This window comes from Rhea pennata, chromosome 1 (genome assembly GCF_028389875.1).
Source record: "Rhea pennata isolate bPtePen1 chromosome 1, bPtePen1.pri, whole genome shotgun sequence".
Lineage (NCBI taxonomy): Eukaryota > Metazoa > Chordata > Aves > Rheiformes > Rheidae > Rhea > Rhea pennata.
This window is the reverse complement of record NC_084663.1, coordinates 84,914,833-84,936,500: the sequence shown is the minus strand read 5'-3', so window position 1 is coordinate 84,936,500 and position 21,668 is coordinate 84,914,833.

The window sequence follows — 21,668 nt, the reverse complement described above, 5'->3', positions numbered from 1 at the left end:
AAGCATAATGACCTGGCTATACAGCTGGCACACAATACTTTTTTCCGTTCAGGGCAGGGGCCTCTCTGCTGAGATGCACTTTGCTATTAGTCCTTCTGGAAATTTGTTAACCTTATTGAACATTAGTGATTTTATTGAACATTAGTGATTTTTTGTTAGCTTTTTATATTAGTATTTGGAACAAACTATGGTGAAGTTTACAGGACACAGTGGTAGCAACCATTAATAACCATGGAATGATTTCTGGTCAGATGATGTAGAGCATGTGTACAGGTGCACAGTGGGGAATATAAAGAGAACTAAGTGCCAGAGCTTACTGGCAACTTTTAGTCAAGAGAAGATATGCTGTACAGTCACTTCAGCCTTGCTTGCTCTGATTACTTAAGAACTGATCGCCTGACTTAGGGTAACCATGACTGGTTAGGTGAGTTGTTACTGAGTTGTAATGGTAGTGTTGTTATAAGTATGACTGTACCTAAGAACATGAGTGCTCAACTGGGTCAAACTAGGGGCTCATCTTGGGCAGATTTGTTGAGTTTCCTTTAAAGGCGGTGGCTTATGCACCAAGGAAGAGTAGAAAGAAACTGATCACTGATAAAGCAAAGAAGAGTAAGAAAAAACAAAAGCAGAAAGGAATCATGCTCCATCTACAAGTACAAGGTGCTGAAGCAGGTTCGACCTGACTCAAGTATCTCTAAGGCTATGAGCATCATAAATTCTCCTGCAAGTGACATGTTTGAGATTTCTGCATCTGACCCAGTAAAATAAGTGCTGAACTATCAATTCACAGGAGACGGTGTCCCCATTCAATTTGAATCACAGATTATTTGCTGTTGCCTGAAAAGCTGGCAAAACATGCCATATAGGAAGGTGTTTGAGATGTTAACAAACAAAACAGCTCTAAATACTTGGGGATTCTTTTTAAAATTGAGATGGAAAAGTATCTGGCTTGTTCTCTTAAAAAAAGAGGAGTGATAAGAGAGATTTATGAAGCAAACAGCTTTTGAAAACAGACAAAGATCAGCTAGTGATCAGACAGACAATGGCAAGATGGGGAACCCAGCCAACCTAATCCCTCTGAATCAACCATTCCACTGGATGAAAGACTAAACCATTTGTCCCTGTTGCAAAATTCACTAAAGGTGATTTAACAGAAGAAACTCTCTAGGATCTCTGCAAACTAACCGAAACTACTGCAATAAAGGGACATTAAGACTTATTATGGGATGTTTTGAGGAGGGGAATATGGGGACTGAACAATAGAATTTGAGGATTGACAAGACTATAATGGGATGTTTAGAATCAGGATCACAGAAATGGAGGAGTCAAGGTGGATCAGAGATGAGCAAGCATAAAACAAGCATCAGAAAAAGAGAAGGGTATAAATTGGGCTAGTTGTATGCAAGCAGCTACTAGCTCATGTGTTTGTCTGGACAAGTTCTGCACATTGATCACACTCTGTATGATATTCTTAATAAATTATTTCTAATTATTCTAATTCTTTGTGATTGTGCTCTCTATTTTGTGTGCATGTGTGTGTGATCTACTAGCAAACTTCAAGTCTGACAAGGCAAAAAGTAGGATGAAAGCTTTGGGGGCCAAAGACCCATGAAAGGAAGTTTCTGTGCGCATTGATCCTTAGCAACAGAATTGGGCTATTCACAGAATCACACAGAATCACAGGATGGTTGAGGTTGGAAGGGACTTCTGGAGATCATCTAGTGTAATGCTGCTGCTCAAGAAGGGTCACCTAAAGCATGTTATGCAGGATCGCATCCAGGCAGGTTTTGAATATCTCCAGAGAAGGAGAACCCATAACTTCTCTGAGCAATCTGCTCCAATGCTCTGTCACTCTAAAAGGAAAGAAATTCCTCCCTGTATTCAGGTGGAACTTCCTGTCTGCACAGGTCTACAACCCTGCTGAGATTCCTCTGTGTAAATGTAGTATGTTTAAACTCTAGGTAATTATACTAGTAAGGTGGTTTTCCCTGTACAGGTTCATCTTACATTTTTGTATTTGAATATGATTGAGAGGAGTTGTTGGAAAACTGTTCTAATGAGCATAGACTGTTCTGAAGTGACAATGTCTGAGGGCTGAGGATGTGTAAAGAGAAGAGTTGTGGAACAACTGTTCACTTGCTTTCAGTTCTCTAATAAGATAAAAGAAGAAAATTGTTTAGAACTGACTGAATTACAGAATCACAGAATCACAGAAAGACTGAGATTGGAAGGGACCTCTGGAGATCATCTAGTCCAGCCCCTCTCCTCAAGCAAGATCACCTAGAGCATGTTAGACAGGATAACGTCCAGACAAGTGTTGAATATCTCCAGAAAAGAAGACTCCAAAGCCACTCTGGGCAACCTGTTCCAGGGCTCTGTCACTCTCACAAGGAAGAAATTGTTCCTTATATTCATGTGGAACTTCCTGTGTTTCAGTTCGTGCCCCTTGCCTTGTATCCTGTCGCTTGGCACCATTGAAAACAGTTTGGCTACATCATCTTGACATCCCCCCTTCAGGTACTTACACACATTGATAAGATCCCCCTTCATTCTTCTCTTCCCTAGCCTAAAGAGGCCGCACTCTCGCAGCCGTTCCTCACAGGACACATGCTCCAGCCCTCTGATCATCTTTGTAGCCCTGTGCTGGACTCTCTCCAGTAGTTCCATGTCTCTCTTGGACTGGGGAGCCCAGAACTGGACATAGTACTTGAGATGAGGCCTCAGCAGGGCTGAGTAGAGGGGCAGGATCACCTCTCTCGACCTGCTGGCAACACTCTGTCTAATGCACCCAAGGATACCATTGGCCTTCCTGGCCACAAGAGCACATTGCTGGCTCATGGTCAACTTGTCATCCACCAGCACTCCCAGGTCCTTCTCTGCAGAACTGCTCTCCAGAAGGTCAGCCCCCAGCTTGTGCTGGTGCCTAGGGTTATTCCTCCCTAAGTGCCGGACTCTGCACTTGCCCTTGTTGAACTCTGTTGAGGTTCCTCTCTGCCCAACTCTTCAGTCTGTCCAGGTCTCTCTGAATGGCAGCACAGCCCTCCGTTGTATCAACCACTCCTCCCAGTTTGGTAAAATAAGACTAATATATAACAATAAGACTCATTCAAGTAAAATTTGAAGAAGAGTGGACCCAGTACTGAGCCCAGGGGGACACTGCTAGCTATAGGCCTCCAACTAGACTTTGCACTACTGATCACAGCCCTCTGAGCTCTACGTTTCAGCCAGTTCTCCATCCACCTCACTGCCCTCTCTTCTAGCCCATACTTCCTGAGCTTGCCTATTAGGATGTTATGAGAGACAATGTCGAAAGCCATCTACTGAAAGATAGATAACAACCACTGCTGTCCCCTCATCTACCCAGCCAGTCATTCCATCATAGAAGGCTGTCAGATTGGTGAAGCATGAATTTTCCCCTTGGTGAATCCATGCTGACTACTCCTGATCACCTTCTTTTCCTCCATATATCTGGAGATGCCATCCAGAATGAGCTGTTCCATCACCTTTCCAGGGATGGAGGTAAGGCTGACTGGCCTGTGGTTTTCTGGGTCCTCCTTCTTGTCCTTTTTGAAGACTGGAGTGACATTGACTTTAGTCTTCAGGTACCTCTCCTGTTTTCTATGACCTTTCAAAGATGATGGAGAGCAGCCTAGCAATAACATCCACCACCTCCCTCAGTACTTGTGGGTGCATCCCATCATGGCGCATGGATTTGTGGGTGTCACATTTGCCTAAAAGATCTCTAACTCGATCCTCCTTGAGCAAAGGAAAGTCTTCCTTTCTCCAGACTTTCTCTCATCTCCGGGCTCTGGGATTACTGAGGGCTGCCCTTAGCAGTAAAGACTGAAGCAAAGAAGCAATTCAGTAACTCTGCTTTCTCTGTATCCTTCATCACCAGGGCCCTTGCCCCATTCAGCAATGGGCCCACATTTTCCCTGGTCTTCCTCTTGCTACCAATGTATTTGAAGAAGCCCTTCCTGTTGTCCTTGACAGCTCTTGCCACAGATTTAATTCGAAATGGGCCTTAGCCTTCCTCATCACATCCCTGCCTACTCTGACAACATTCCTATATTCCTCCCAAGTGGCCTGTCCCCTCTTCCACATTCTGTGGACTTTCTTCTTCTGTTTCAGTTTTGCCAGGAGCTCCTTGGTCATCCATGCAGGTCTCCTGCCCCTTGCTGGACTTCTTTCTCCTTGGGATGCACTGCTCTTGAGCTTGGGGGAAGTGATGTTTGAATACTAGCCAGCTCTCTTGGACCCCTTTTCCTTCTAGAGCCCTAACCCATGGAATTCCTCCAAGCAGGCCTTTAAGAGGCCAAAGTTTGCTCTCCTGAAGTCCATGGTTGTGATCCTACTTATTGCCTTGCTTCTTCCTTGCAGGATCCTGAGCTCCACCATCTCATGGTCACTGCAGCCAAGGCTGGGCCAGCCTTCACGTCTCCAACCAGCCCTTCTTTGTTTGTTAGTACAAGGTCCAGCAGAACAGCTCTCCTCATTGACTCCTCCACCACCTGTGTCAAAGTTAGCATTGATGCTCTGCAGGAGCCTTCTGGACTGTTTGTGCCTGGCTGTGTTATCCTTCCAGCAGATGTCAGGGCGGTTGAAGTCTCCCATGAGAACCAGGGCCTGTGATCGTGAGGCTACTTCCAGCTGTTTGTAGAAGGCCTCATCAATTTCCTCTTCCCAATCAGGTGGACTATAGTAGACACCCACAACAGTATCACCCGTGTTAGCCTGCCCTTTAATCCTTATGCATAAGCTTTTGATTCATTCTTCATCCACCCCTAGGCAGAGCTCAATATGTTCCAGTTGCTCTCTCACATAAAGAGCAACTCCACCACCTCGCCTTCCTGGCCTATCTTTCCTAAAAAGCACATAGCCATCCATGACAACATTCCAGTCATGAGAACTATGTCACCATGTTTCTGTAATTCCAGTGAGATCATGGTCCTGCGACCGCACACAGATCTCCAGTTCCTCCTGTTTATTCCCCATGCTGCATGCATTGGTGTACAGGTATTTTAGAGAGATAATCGAGAATGCACGTTTCCCAAATGAGGTGTAAGAGGATCCTCCATACTTATGTCCCATGCACACTACCCCAGCTGCATGCACCCACTGAAGGCATCCTGACTTCAGCTGCATTTTGTTGATTACTCTGTCTCAATAACTCTCCTGGTTTTCCATCTTTCCTAGTTCAAAGCACACCTTACCAGGCCAGTCAACCAGTTGACAAAGACACACATGCGTCACTTGGTGAGGTGGATCCATCTCTCCCAATAAACTGCTGATCTTCAAACAGGGTCCCATGGTCATAGAAACCAAAACCCTGTTGCCAACATCAGTGGTGCAGCCAGTTGTTATCTTGGAAAATCCACCTGCTCCTCCTCCCATCCTTCTCCCCTCAGTGGCAGGATTTAGGAGAAAATGACCTGTGCTCCCAGACCCTTGACCATCACCATCAGAGCTCTGAAATTCTGTTTGATAGTTTCCAATTTGCCCTTGGTATCATTAGTGGCCACATGGAAGAGCATGCAGCTCACCAGATAGTAGAGTCCCAGCATTTTTAGTTTCTCCTCATGAAGCATTTGTTCTATCCCCAAATTGTTGTCACCAAGTCTCATGCTATAATTTATTAAACTTACTTATGGAAACTGACTGGAATCTTGCCAGGGTGCATAAATATAAGCCAAGATTCATTTTATGGGTAGCAGCTCTTGTTTATAATTTAGGAGCATTCTGTGCGTTTCCATAGCACAGAGTGCCAGGGAACAAGTCGCTCAGCTCCGGGCTTTTGAGCAAGCTAGGGCTTTTGAACCTATTTTTACAGAAGCTTTTGCTGGAGAAACTGCATCTTCAGAGCAAGCCATGGAACGATACTGACACTCAGTGGCCCTGCAGGAAAAGTGCACCTTTTGAGTTCACATGCGTTTTCCAACTTACAAGGAAAACAGTGGTAGGGAATGAACCTCAAACACAGGTAGATAAACAGCGTTACTTAGCATGAAGATGAGTCTGTACACTCTGCTGTACAGATTCATATAGTACAAGCATATAAATGGACATTTATCCTATGCATCTTCTTTTGCCTTCTTTCCCTTACACACACTCCCTTGCTCTCTTCAGTTTGGAAGACAATAACCTGCAGATACTGCAGATGGAAAAGCCTTTCTCTTGTGACAAGGAACACAGGAGTTATCATAGATACTGTCAGGGAACATGATAGATTGCAGTGATATTCAGCCTCAGTCTTCAAGAGTTCGCTCTTTAGACTGATAGTATGACCTATAGTATGGAGAGTGCAGAGGGAGCCAGAAGTCATATTCAGACTGACTTCCAAGCATGGGATGATTTCCTGCTCAGAGAACAGGCTGACTTGACATGACCCAGTGAACTGGAAATAAGTGAGATAAGTCAACACTGCAGTCACTATTGTGAGTGTAGCTCACATACATACATCAAGCTAGTTTCATAACAGCTAGATCCTGTCACACTAATATAGCATGGAGTTTGATGCAGATTAATCATCAGTGATTTCCTTACGTCCTCAGGTAAGTTTTGTAAGCCACACTCTGGTTCAGTAGCAGTATTAACAGCACTATCTAACCTATGTAATTTGGAGCTGTTTCTGATTTGTGGTAACTTGCAGTGTTTCAAAGGCTACTCTCAAAGAGGCATTTGAATAGCTTGGTGAGTCCTCTAGCCACAAGTCAGTACTTCTAGAGCTCATACACTAATGAGAGGAAAGCCAGTTTAGCTACAGCAGTGAAATGCCTAGTAATGATGAAAACTTGCTGCCTATTATTACTGACTATAAGAATTAATAATGTACACAAGTGTACCTAATAATGGTTTCTTACAAAGCATGGCTTACATATGGGAGTCACAGAGTGTCTGGACATACAGGCAGCTCACCATAAGCAGTTTCTACCTACCACAACTGCTTTAAGATAAGATTAATGATAAATGACTCACTGAATCCATTTTCCTATATGGGGCTGTTGAGGTGAGTTAGGAAAGCAGTTTGAGAGCTGCAGATAAAACTGTGTTTCTGCAAGGTGTGGCCTAGCTGTCAGTTTCTGCAATGCTTGCTTGTGGAAAATGCATGTAGATGTCCGAGAAGCAAGAGACAGTTTTTTTGTCTATTCATTCAGAAGATTTTTTTTTTTTTTTTTTTTTTTTTTTTTTGCAATGTGGATAAGAGGTGCTACGAGGTGAGAAGATAGCACTGCTCCTACTGATACCCTCCACTGCTCACCAGAGATCCCACCTTCCAGTTACCAGTCTTGCCTGCTCAGCCTCAGAAAAAAGCAAGTCTCCCCCCCACCTTGTTATCTCTTACAGGCTGCTCAGATCTCCTCCCTCTTGATATCTGCACCTTCTTACACATGCACCAGCCTACCCACAGCCTCACCACATCACTGGAAGGCTTCATCAATCTCCTGCTAGCCCAGACCAAGCTGACCTATCACTAGCTTCAGAAGGAAGAAGCTGGACAAGAAATATTCCTAGCAGCCCCAAAGTTATTGCCATTCTGTTCTGTCTCTGAGCAAGGAAGTTCATCTAACTGTACTAGTTTCTAAGCCCTCCTCCTGACCTCTCCAGCTCCACACTTCACACAACTCTGAAGGTACCACCATGTCCTCTTTCCCTTCTCTACATTCTGTTTTCTCTAAGAATGACCCTAGTGTGAATCTGCACTTCTGCCATGACCAGACTTCTCCATGTTTGCCAGCTGAGAAAGGAGAGAGGCTGCAACATCTCCTCACCTTTGTTTCTCATCCCTGAAAATACAGATCAATGCCATGCCAGGGCCTCTCTGCTCCCTGCAGTAAGTAGGATGTTAGAAAACAAAAGAGGGAGATTGGAATGCTTTGTTTGTGTGTAAGGAGCCACCACCAGGTGTCAGTTACCTGCAATACCCTGAAGGCACTCTTCTGCACTCCCCCCTCCTTTAAAACGAGAACTGCATATAAAAAGAAAAACAGATCAAAAAGCAAGAACTCATAATATCAGTCTACTTTCCAAAGTTACTGCACCTAGCCACTAAGACAACATGAACTACATTGACTATCAGCATGAGAGAGAGACATTTTTAATGGGTTGATCCACTATTTAGAGTGGAAATAGGCCCATATCAGAAACAATCTGGCAAACTGTACAACTCATAAAATTGCAAATTTTGGACATTTCTGAGTCTCAGGAAAGAAACCCCTTCTGTTTGTATTCACATTTCACACGCTCCATTTCCTTACTTACCTACCCTATCCATAAAAAAGTGGCAAGGCTTCTTACCATCAGATGAAGGAGGGGAAAATTGGTGATCCAATTTCTATTCAGACCTAATTTCATGATATAAGCTTGAAAATGGTTCCTTATCATGTGCCCATTCAAAGGCAGGAGAGACACAGTGTGCTCTTGTGTACATTGAATGCACTGTGCTACAGTCTTTTTTATTTATAACAACCCTGTCTGAAGTCTAATCTATCCTTATCCAGTCTCTTCCTACACAGCCTAAATACCCAGAGGAGGAAACTTGCCAAGAGGGCACCTTGGAGTTTTTGTGGTTCATTTTTGCTCCCATGTCCTGTTCTGTCCATGGACAGAGCAACATAGGGAAATACCTAACACCTCCCAGGATGTTTTGGGAAGTGTCAGTATTAGAGTAACTCTGCTTAGAGACCTCTTTCAGTTTCCTCGTGTTTTTGATCCTTTAAACTCAGTCCCGTCCTTTTTTCAGTTAGCCACAGAATCACTTAGTTTCTCAGGTTTTCTGCCTCCTCCAAATGCTCATTAGGCACTTATTTGAGTTTTTTATTTTCATTTTTTTTCTGTCCCTATTGGACAGCACAAGAACCATGGCTGGGGGAGGGGGTTGGAAGAGCTGGCTGTGCCCACTTTTTTGGATAGATGCTACAGATGGTTATGTTACAGTTAGAGCAAAACCAGATTTGTTAGCTCCCCTAAGCTATGCTGATCAAGCAAAAGGTTGCTAAACAGGGATCTGTCAAACAATTCTGATCATATGATTTGCTTCAGTTTGTATTATTTTCTCCATTTTTTTTCCTCCGTTAAGTTCTTCTCATTTATAAGCATCATCACTTCTCAAATAAAAAGCCCATTTGTTTACTTTTTCCCCATTGGTCCTGCTCTTGTTCTTGATTTCATAGCTTTACTTTATATTTATGGTATGACAGCCCTAGTAATTTCTTCCTTGGACATCAGTTCTGTTAAACCAGCACCTATATTTTTGTTAACTAGTGTCCTGCCTTTTTCATGTGCTTCCTTGCTAATGGCACTGCATATTCCAATGGGCCATCTGCATATACTCTACTCTCCTATTGTAATATGTTGCATTCTGAAATTCCCCAGATACTTTTCTTGCTAGGAGTGCTACAGGGAATCTGTTTGAATACCTTAACAGAAAGGAATTGTGTGTTGCCAGAGTCTAAACAAGTACCGCTACTGAGGCTGTTGAATGACCCATCCAGAATGCCTGGGCATGGGTAGCTGAAACGAGAAAACTGGACTGTATTTTCTGCCAAGTGAGGGACGTGGTCATACAGATCAGAGTTCTAAGACAAGGAGATTATGATCTTCAACCAAAATGGAAAGAGACTAGACTAAAAAACCAAACCCTTAGCCAAACCTAATCCTTCTTACCACCACACACCTTCCCTTGGCAGCCACTTCCCAGACCTCATACAACAGCATCTCTAGCCTTTCACTTTCTCAAAACCCTAAAAACCTTATGCTAACCCTAAAAAGTTTTTCAGGCCAATGCTAGCACTGAGACTCCCTTTATCTGGCCCACAACAGGACCTCCTCACAGCACAGCTCTCTTGCCACCATACACCTTCCTCAGCCAGCCTCTTTGCAGATCCACTCCCATGTCATTTCTACTATTTCTCTTTCCTCAAACTATAAACCTAACTCCAAACCCTAAACTCAGACTTGACACTAGCCTTTCTCTTTCTCCAAACCCTAAGCCTAAGCCTATGTCTAAGCCTATGCCTATGCCATCTCTAGCCTTTCCCTTTCTCCAAAGCCCGACCACAACCCCAATTTGTCTCTGTCCTTTCTCCCTCTCCAAAACCTAACCCTACGCCTGACTCTAACCCCAACCCCTAAACCCCAAACCCTAAACCTGACACTAGCCTTTCTCTTTCTCTAAACCCTAAGCCTAAGCCTACGTCTAAGCCCAAGCCTACGCCATCTCTAGCCTTTCTCCAAACCACAACCTTAATCTGTCTCTGTCCTTTCTCCCTCTCCAAAATCTAACCCTCTGCCTAACCCTGACCCCGACTCTGACATGTCGCTAGCCTCTCTCTTTCCCCAAATGCTGACCCCCAACCCCAAATCATCTCTAGCCTCTCTCATTCTCCAAATGCCGACCCCAACCCTGCCCCATCTCTAGCCTCTCTTCCTCTCCAATGCTAATTTCAAGCTGTCTCTAGCCTCTCTGCTTCTCTGAATGCTAACCCCAACCCTAACCCCAACCTGTCTCTAGCATTTCTCCTTCTCCTAAGCCTAAGCTTAAGTCCTCACTAGTCTTTCTTTCATCAAGCCTTCAGCCTAAGCTTAAGCCAGCTCTAGCCTTTCTCCAAATCCTAACACGTCTACCTTTTCTTGCCCGACTCCAATGCCTACCTGTGTTCCCATGCCTAACCCTACCCCTACCACTACTCATACTACTATTACTAACCCATCCCTAGCATTTCTTTTCCTCCAAACCGCAAACTCAGCCCCAAACACAAGCCTAAGCCGTCTTGATTCTTTCTGCTTCTCCAAACACCAACCCAGACACCCCAAGCCTAAGCTATCTCAATCCTCTCTGCTTCCCCAGACATGGCCCCTATGCTAAAACTAAGCCACCTTCATACATTCGCCTTCTCCAAACTCCAACCTGAACCCAAAACCTAAGTTGTCTAGAACCTTTCTACTTCTCCGAATACCAGTCTCGACCCCAAGCCTAAGCCATCTCAATCCTTTCACCTTCTCCAAATGCCAGCCACAAACCCAACCCCAAGCCTAAGCCATCTCAATCCTTTCTGCTTCTCCAGACCCCGATCCCAACCTCAGACTAAGCCATCTCAATCCATTCTGCATATCCAAATGCCAAACTCTGACCTCAGTCCCAAGCCTAAGCCGTCTTGATCCTTTCTCCTTCTACAAATGCTGACTTAAACCCAAGCTTAAGCCATCTCAATCCTTTCTATTTTTCCAAAGCCTGACCCCAACCTCAAGGCTAAGCCATCTCAATCCTTTCTGCTTCTCCAAACCCTGCCTCATCTCAAGCCTCTGTCGTTCTTCAAACCCTCCTCCTGCGCCTCCACCTACCCCATCTTGAATCTTGATCATTCTCAAAACCCTACCATGTTTAAAATCTTTATCCTTCAAGAAACCCTTCCTCAACGTTTCCGTCTACTCTGTCTTGACACTCTGCTGTTCTCCAAACTCTCCATCTATCCATCTCAAGCCTCTGTTGCTCTCCAAGCCTTCCTCCACTCTGTCTAGCCCATCTTGAACTTTGGTCATTCTCGAAACCATACCAACTCTCAAATCTTTATCCTTCAAGAAACCCTCCCCAAACACTTCCACCTACTCCATCTCAAGACTCTGTTGTTCTACAAACCCTCCGCCTATCCTGTCTCAAACCTCTGTCATTCTCCAAACCCTGCTCCTACCCCTCCATCTACCTCATCTTGAGCCTTTGTCATTCTCCAAACCCTCTGTCTACTCACAGAATCATAGAATAATAGAATCAGTAAGATTGGAAGGGACCTCTGGAGATCATCTAGTCCAACCTCCCTGCTCAGCAGGGTCATCTAGAGCATGTTAGACAGGGTTGCATCCAGACAGGCCTTGAAGATCTCCAGAGAAGGAGACTCCACAACCTCTCTGGGCAACCTCTTCCAGGGCTCTGCCACTCTCACAGTGAAGAAATTCCCCCTCACGTTGAGGCAGAACTTCCTGTCGTTCAATTTCTGCCCATTGCCTCTCCTCCTGTCACATGGGACAACTGAAAAGAGTTTATCTCTGTCCCCCTGACACCCTCCTTTTAGGTACTTATACACATTGATAAGATCCCCCTTCAGTCTTCTCTTCCCCAGGCTAAACAGGCCAAGTTCTCGCAGCCATTCCTCACGGGGCACATGCTCCAGCCCTCTGATCATCTTTGTAGCCCTGTGCTGGACTCTCTCCAGTAGTTCCATGTCTCTCTTGGACTGGGGAGCCCAGAACTGGACATAGTACTTGAGATGAGGCCTCAGCAGGGCTGAGTAGAGGGGCAGGATCACCTCTCTCGACCTGCTGGCAACACTCTGTCTAATGCACCCAAGGATACCATTGGCCTTCCTGGCCACAAGAGCACATTGCTGGCTCATGGTCAACTTGTCATCCACCAGCACTCCCAGGTCCTTCTCTGCAGAGCTGCTCTCCAGAAGGTCAGCCCCCAGCTTGTACTGGTGCCTAGGGTTATTTCTCCCTCGGTGCAGGACTCTGCACCTGCCCTTGTTGATCTCTGTTGAGGTTCCTCTCCGCCCAGCTCTCCAGCCTGTCCAGGTCTCTCTGAATGGCAGCACAGCCCTCCGGTATATCAGCCACTCCTCCCAGCTTGGTATCATCAGCAAACTTGCTGCAGAGGCACTCCATCCCCTCCTTCAGCTCACTGATGAAGAAGTGGAACAGGGTGGGACCCAGTACTGAGCCCCGGGGGACACCACTAGCCACAGGCCTCCAGCTGGACTCCATGCCACTGATGACAACCCTCTGAGCTCTGCCTTTCAGCCAGTTCTCAATCCACCTCACTGTCCACTCGTCTAATCCGTACTTCCTGAGCTTACCTAGGAGGATGTTATGGGAGACAGTGTCAAAAGCCCTGCTGAAGTCAAGGTACATAATGTCCACTCCTCTGCCCTCATCTACCCAGCCATTCATGCCATCATAGAAGGCTATCAGGTTGGTTAAGCATGATTTCCCCTTGGTGAATCCATGCTGGCTACTCCTGATCACCTTCTTTTCCTCCATATGTCTGGAGATGCCATCCAGAATGAGCTGTTCCATCACCTTTCCAGGGATGGAGGTGAGGCTGACTGCCTGTAGTTGTCTGATTCCTCCTTCTTGCCCTTTTTGAAGACTGGAGTGCCATTGGCTTTTCTTCTAGTCCTCAGGCACCTCTCCTGTTCTCCAGGACCTTTCAAAGATGATGGAGAGCGGCATCGCAATGACAACTGCCAACTCCCTCAGTACCCGTGGGTGCATCCCATCTGGGCCCATGGATTTGTGGCTGTCTAGCCTGTCCAGAAAGTCTCTAATCCTATCCTCCTCAACCAAAAGCAAGTCTTCCCTTCTCTGGACTTTCTCCCTCGTGTCCAGGCTGCAGGATTCCTGAGGGCTGCCCTTGGTAGTGAAGACTGAAGCAAAGAAGGCATTCAGTAATTCTGCCTTCTCTGTATCCCTTGTCACCAGGGCCACTGCCCCATTCAGTAGCGGGCCAACATTTCGCCTAGTCCTCCTCTTGCTGCTGATGTATTTGAAGAAGTCCTTCCTATTGTCCTTGACATCCCTTGCCAGACTCAATTCCAACAGGGCCTTAGCCTTCCTCGCAGCATTTCTGTGTACTCTGACAGCATTCCTATAATTCTCCCAAGTAGACTGTCCCCTCTTCCACATGCTGTGTACTTTCTTATTCTGTCTGAATTCAGCCAAGAGCTCCTTGCTCACCCATTCAGGTCTCCTGCCCCTTTTGCTGCACTTCTTACTCATAGGGATGCAGTACTCTTGAGCTTGGAGGAAATGATGTTTGAATATTAACCAACTTTCCTGGACCCCCCCTTCCTTCTAGGGCCTTAACCCATGAGACTCCACCAATTAGGTCTCTGAAGAGCCCAAAGTCCGCTCTCCTGAAGTCCAGGGTTGCAATCCTGGTAGTTGCCTTAGTTCTTTCCCGCAGAATCCTGAACTCCACCATCTCATGGTCACTGCAGCCAAGGCTGCCCCCAGCCTTCACATCTCTAACCAGTCCCTCTCTGTTGGTAAGGACAAGGTACAGCAGGACACCCTTCTTCGTAGGCTGCTCCACCATTTGTGACAAGAAGTTATCATCAATGCATTGCGGGAGCCTGCTGGACTGTTTGTGCCTTGCTATGTAATCCTTCCAGCAGATGTCAGGGTGGCTGAAGTCCCCCATGACAATCAGGGCCTGTGATCGTGAGGCTACCTCCAGCTGTCTATAGAAGGCCTCATCAACTTTCTCTTCCTTGTCAGGTGGCCTGTAGTAGACACCCACAACAGTGTCCCCCATGCTAGCCTGCCCTTTGATCTTTACCCATAAGCTCTCAATTGCCTCCTCCTCCTACACCCCTAGGCAGAGCTCAGTGCATTCCAGTTGCTCTCTCACATAAAGAGCAACTCCACCACCTTGCCTTCCTGGCCTATCTTTCCTAAAAAGAACAGCCATCCATGGCAGCATTCCAGTCATGTGAGCTATCCCACCATGTCTCCGTGACTGCAATGAGATCATGGCCCAGCGATCACACACAGATCTCCAGCTCCTCCTATTTGTTCCCCATGCTGCATGCGTTGGTATACATGCATTTTAAAGAGGTGGTCATGCCTGCAGCTTTCCCAGGAAGGGTGTAGGGGCGTCACCCATAGCCATGTCCCAAATGCATATCCCCAGCTACATGCACCTGTTGGAGGCCCCCAACCCAACTTCTGTTTTGTTGTCTACCCTGTCTGTATGACACCCTGCCTCCCCCCTCCTACCTAGTTTAAAGCCCTCTTTACTAGGCTGGCTAACCTATTTGCAAAGGCAAGTGTGCCCCGCTTGGTGAGGTGAATCCCATCTCTCCCCACCAGTTGTTGGTCTTCAAACCATGTTCCATAGAATCCAAAACCCTGTTGCCAACACCAGCAGTGTAGCCAGTTGTTGATTTGAGAAATCTTCCTATTCCTCCTCCCATGCCTCCCCCTAATCATCAGGACCGATGAGAGGACCACCTGGGCTCCCAGACCCTTAGCTACTGTGCCCAAGGCCTTGAAGTTTTCCCTGATTGTCTCTAGTTTGCTCTCTGTATCTTTAGCACCCACATGAAAGAGCAGCAGAAGGTAGTAGTCTGATGAGTGGACAAGCCTTCGTAGCCTTCCAGACACATCTCGTATCCTCGCCCCCAGCAGACAGCAAACCTCTCTAGAGGAGGGGTCAGGTCAGCAGATAGGCACCTCTGTCCCCCTCAGTATGGAATCACCCACTACAACCACTCATGGCCTCTTCCGAGTGGTCACGCAAGGCACAGGCTCAGGCAGCTCAGTTACTTCCCTTGAGGCCAGGTCCAGGTTCTCCTCATCCTGGAGTGCACTAAACCTGTTCTTCAACTGTAACTCCAGGTCTACAGGAGGATTAGGGGCCTTTCTTCTTTTTGTTCAAGAATCAACTAGCTTCCAGCCTTCTTCAACAGCACTGTGCTGTGCTGTACTATTTCGCTCTTCATAGAGTCCTCCAGCAACTCCCCTGCTGCAGAGGATTGGGACTCTGGGAGCAGCACAGTCTCTGAGAACACCCTGTCTATCTCCTGCTCACTTTCTCGCATGTTTTGCAATCTACTGACTTCATCCTGCAACTCTTTGACTTGACAATACAAATCCTCAACAACAGCACACCTCTTGCAGGAGGGCGGACCATCAGTCCAGGCCTTCTGAAGAGGCTTCAAGCACTCCCTGCAGCCTGGGACCTGTAGGGCAGCATCTGCTGCAAGAGACTCTGTCTGGGTTGACACTTCTGACACAGCTGATGTAGCAATTCCCACAGCTACTGGCAAATATGCTTTACAGTGAGTTACAACCATGTTAGCAAGAGTGGGCGCTACTGGCGCTGGACGAAGATGGCCTCTTGCACCTAACTGCGTTCTTCCTGCACAAACTGCTGCATCTGTTCGCTGCCTCTGGGAGCTGCGCTCCAGGCCTGGCTCTCAAATAGACCTCTTTCTGCTACCGACCCACAGGGTACTTGATCCACCCTAAACAAGGGCTACCTGTGTCAAAAGCCCCAACTCCCTCTATTCAGGGGCAACAGGAGACTGCTTGTTAGCAGTAGCTACACCCAGCTAGAGTGGGGGATAACTGCTGGGGCTTCTTCCAGGAGAGCCTAAGGCTTCCTGCAGTTTCCCTTGCCCTTGCCCAGCTCCCCTTACCTGTTAGCAGAGTCACTCTCTAGTCCCCTCATCCCACAAGGGTTAGCAGACCACAGTGTCCAACATGGGCCCCAGAAGTTCAAGGCAGAGCCGAGACAGTGCTGCGCAAACTGCTGCATCTGCTCACTGCCTCTGTTAGCTGCGCTCCCTAGCCCTTTTGCTGTCCTGAGCCTCTGTCATTACCCAGACCCTCCATTGTCCCAAGCCCTTCTTGTTCCCTAGAGCTTCTGCCTCTGCCATGTCAAAACTCTGTTATTGCCCCGACCTTCCGTCTCTGCTGCACCAATCCTCTGTACTTGTCCAGACCCTCCACCTCTGCTGTCCCAAGTCTCTGTCTTTGCCCAGGCCCTTCTCCACTGTCCTGAGCCTGTGTCCTTCTCCATACACTCCACGTATCCTGTCTTGAACCTTTGTTGTTCCCCAGACTCTCTACCATCCTGAGACTCTCATTCCCTAGACTCTGCCTCCACCTTACCAAGCCTTTGTCATTCCCCGAACACTCTGCCTCTGGTGTCCCTAGCCTCTGTCATTGTCCAGACTCTGCACCTTCACCATTTGGAGCCTCTGTCATTGTCCAGACTCTTTGCCTCCATAGTGTGTAGACTCTGTAGTTGCCCAGACTTTCTGCCTTTGCCATCTCGAGCCTCTGTTGTTCCCCAGACCCTCTGTCTCCACCATTTTGAGCCTGTGTCATTCCCCAGACCTTCTGGCTCCACCATCCAGAGCCTTTGTCATTTCCCAGATCCTCCACCTCCACCATCCAGAACCTCTGTCATTGCCCAGACCTTTCACCTCTGCTATATGGAGCCTCTGTTATAGCTCAGACACTCCGCCTCCTCTGTCCCAATCCTCTGTTGTTTCCCAGACCCTCCACCCTCCCAAGCTTCTCTCATTCCTCAGAACCTCCACCATCTGGAGCCTCTCTCATTCTCCAGAACCTCTGCCATCGTGAGCCTCTGTCATTCCCCAGACCTTTGGCCTCTGCTGTCCGAAGCCTCTATCATTCCCCATATGGCATTCTACAGACCCTTTGCCATTCCCAGCCTCTGTCTTTTCTCAGACCCTCTACCCATCACAGTCCCAAGGCTCTGTTGTTTCCCTGATCATCCACCTCCACCATGCCAAGACTCTGTTGTTCCCCAGACCCTCTGCCTCCTCCATCCTGAGCTTCTGTCGTTCCCCATACCCTCGATCTCTGTTGTCTAAAACCTCTGTCGTTGACCAGACACACTTCCTCCACCATGCCAAACCTCTGTCATTGCCCAGACTCTATGCCTACCCTCCATCTTTGCCATTCCAAGCCTCTGTTTTTCCCTGAACCATTCGCTTCCACCATCCTCAATCTCTGTCCTTGCCCCAGCCCTTGGACTCCATCATCCAGAATCTCTGCCATTCTCCAGCTCTTAGCCTCCCCCATCCTGAGCCTTTGCCATTCCCCAGACCCTCTGCCTCTGCTGTTACGAGTTTCTATCATTGCCCAGACCCTCTGCCTACCCTCCATCTCTGCCATCCCAAGCCTCTGTCATTTTCCAGACCCTCTGCCATCCCGAGCCTCTGTCATTCCCAAGACCTTCCACCTTCCCCATCCTGAGTCTCTGTCGTTGCCCCAGACCCTCTGCCTCCACTGTCCTGAGCCTGTGTCCTTCTACAGACTCTCCATGTACCATCTACGTATCCCAGCCCACAGCTCTGCTGTTCCCCAGACCCTTTGTCATGCCAAGCCTCTCTTGTTCCCAAGACCCTCTGCCATTCCGAGCCTCTGTCATTCCTCAGACCATCCATCTCCACCATGCTGAGCTTTTCTCCTTCCTCAGAACCTCCACCATCCCACGCCTCTGTTATTGCTGAAACACTTTGCCTTTCTGAGGCTCTCTTATTCCTTAGACTCTCCAGCTCTGCCGTCTCAGATCTCTGTCATTCCCCAGACACTCTGTCTCTGCCACCCCAAGCCTCCGTTGTTCTCCAGGCCCTCCACTTCTGCTGTCCCAAGTCTCTGTCTTTCTCTGTCCCCTCTTCCACATTCTGTGGACTTTCTTCTTCTGTTTCAGTTTTGCCAGGAGCTCCTTGGTCATCCATGCAGGTCTCCTGCCCCTTTGCTGGACTTCTTTCTCCTTGGGATGCACTGCTCTTGAGCTTGGGGGAAGTGATGTTTGAATACTAGCCAGCTCTCTTGGACCCCTTTTCCTTCTAGAGCCCTAACCCATGGAATTCCTCCAAGCAGGCCTTTAAGAGGCCAAAGTTTGCTCTCCTGAAGTCCATGGTTGTGATCCTACTTATTGCCTTGCTTCTTCCTTGCAGGATCCTGAGCTCCACCATCTCATGGTCACTGCAGCCAAGGCTGGGCCAGCCTTCACGTCTCCAACCAGCCCTTCTTTGTTTGTTAGTACAAGGTCCAGCAGAACAGCTCTCCTCATTGACTCCTCCACCACCTGTGTCAAAGTTAGCATTGATGCTCTGCAGGAGCCTTCTGGACTGTTTGTGCCTGGCTGTGTTGTCCTTCCAGCAGATGTCAGGGCGGTTGAAGTCTCCCATGAGAACCAGGGCCTGTGATCGTGAGGCTACTTCCAGCTGTTTGTAGAAGGCCTCATCAATTTCCTCTTCCCAATCAGGTAGACTATAGTAGACACCCACAACAGTATCACCCGTGTTAGCCTGCCCTTTAATCCTTATGCATAAGCTTTTGATTCATTCTTCATCCACCCCTAGGCAGAGCTCAATATGTTCCAGTTGCTCTCTCACATAAAGAGCAACTCCACCACCTCGCCTTCCTGGCCTATCTTTCCTAAAAAGCACATAGCCATCCATGACAACATTCCAGTCATGAGAACTATGTCACCATGTTTCTGTAATTCCAGTGAGATCATGGTCCTGCGACCGCACACAGATCTCCAGTTCCTCCTGTTTATTCCCCATGCTGCATGCATTGGTGTACAGGTATTTCATGCTCTCTCATTCCCCATACCCTTCTCCATCCCAAGGCTGTCATTCCCCAGACCCTCCACATCCGCTGTCCCAAGCCTCTGTCATTCCCAGACCTTCCACCCCCACCAGCCCAAGCCTCTGTCATTCTCCAGACCCTCTGCCATCACGAGCTTCTCTCATTTCTCCGACACTCTACCTCCGTTGTTTTGTGACTCTGTCATTGCCCCCGCTGTCCCGAGTCCCTCTCATTCCCCAGACCTTCCCCCGTTCCAAGCCTGTCTCCTTCTCCGGATTCTCCGCCTCCTTCATCCCGAGCCTCTGTCGTTGCCTGGACTCTCCACCTCTGTTGCCCCGAATCTCTGTTGTTCCTCATACCCTCCAACTCCCTTGTCCCAAGACTCTGTCATTGCCCAGACTCTGCCTTGGTTGTGCCAAGTTTTTGTCATTTCCCAGACCTTCCATCTACCCTGTCCTGGGCCTCTCTCATTCCTTCAACCATCCATCTCCATCATCCTCAGCCTCTATCATTGCCCTAACCCTTGGCCTCTGCTGTCCAGAATCTATCAATCCCCAGACTATCATCTCCGCCATCCCGAGCTTTTGTCATTCCTCAGACTCTTCATCACCGCCACCTCAAGCCTGTCATTCCCCAGACTCTCTGCCATCCTAAGCCTCTCTCATTCCCAAGACCTTCTGCTGTCCTGAGCATCTGTTATTACCCAGACCCTCCACACTCGCAGTCCCAAGCTTGTTTTTCCACAGACCCTCCACCTCCACCATCCCAAGCCTCTCTCATTCCCCAAAACCCGTCTTCACTGTTCCAAGCCTCTCTTGTTCCCCAGAGCATCCACCTGTCTTTCTGAGCCTCTGCCTTTCCCCAGAAACTCCAGCTCTACCATTCTGCAACTCTGTCATTGCCCAGACCCCCTGCCTCTGCCACCCCAAGCCTCCATCACTCCTCAGACACTCCATCTACTCTGTCCCGTGACTCAGTCATTGCTTAGTTCCTATGCCATACTGAGCTACTACCATTCCTCAGACCCTTCACCTCCGTCAGCCTGAGCCTCTATCATTCCCCAGACCCTCCACTATGTCAAGCCTCCATCGTTCCCCACACCCTGTGTGTCCGCAGTATTGGGTCTCTGTCACTCCCAAGATACTCCGTCACCAGTATCTCAAGCTTTTCGGCTTGTCCAGTCCCTCTGCCTCCACCATGTTGAGCCTCTGTCATTCTCCAGACACTGCACCATGCCAAGCCTCTGTCATTCCCAAGACCCTCTGCCTACACTCTGCCTACCCTGTCCCAAGCCTCTGCCATTCCTCAGGCATTTCTCCTTCGCCATGCTGAGCCTTTATTGTTCCCCAGACCCTTCATCTCGAGAATATCAAACCTTTCTCATTCCCCATACACTCTGCTGCCCTGAGACTCTCTTGTTCCCCAAATCCTCCACCATCCTGAGTCCTTCTTGTCCCCCATACCTTCCATCTACCTTCTGCCTACCCCACCCCAAGCTTCTGTCATTCCCAAGACCCTCTGCTGACCCTCTGTCTATCCCAGACATTCCACCTTCACCATGCTGAGCCTCTATCATTTCCCAGAATCCCTGCTTTACCAAGCCTCTGTCTTTCCCCAGACAGAATGCCTCCACCGCCCCAAACATCTGTCATTCTCCAGACCCTCCACCGTCCTGAGCCTCTCTTGTTCCCAAGGCCCTTAGACTACCCTCTTTCTACCCCATCCCAAGCCTCTGTTGTTCCCCAGACCTTCAGCCATACCCTCTACTTACCTCGTCCAGAGCCGCTATTGTTCCCCAGACCCTCTACCTACCTGCGGTCACCCTGTCCTGGGACTCTCTCTTTCTCCAGGCCCTCCTCTTCAGCCCTACAGATCCTCTTTCATTCTTCAGACCTTCCCCCTCCACCTTTCTGAGCCTCCGTAATTGCCCAGACTCTGCACTGTCCAGAGCCTCCATCGTTCCCTAGACACTGAACCTCCGCAGTACTGAGTCTCTGTCACTCCCAAGACACTTCACTGCCGATGTCCTGAGCTGTTCTGGTTGCCCAGTCTTTTTGCCTCTACCGTGCTGAGCCTCTGTCACTCCACAGATCATCCACCTCTGCCATGCCAAGCCTCTGTCATTCTCCACTCCCTCTGCCATCCCAAACCTCTGTCATTCCCCAGATCCTCCACTGTGCCAAGCCCCCATCATTCCCCACACCCTCTGCTGTCCCAAGCCTCCATTGTTCCCAGATCCTTCACTGTCCAGAGCCTCCGTTGTTCCCCAGACCCTGCACCTCCACAATACTGAGCCTCTGTCAAGCCAAGACACTCCGCATTCGCCATCTCAAGCTTCTCTGGTTGCCTACTCCTTCCACCTCTGCCATGCCGAGCCTCTGTCGCTCCACAGACCTTCCACCTCCACTGTGCCAAACCTCCGTTGTTCGCCAAACCTTCCACCTCCCTCTGTCTACCCCATCCCATCTCTGTCATTCCCCAAACCATCCACCTACACTCTGCCTACCTCATCCCAAACCTCTGTCATTCCCCAGACA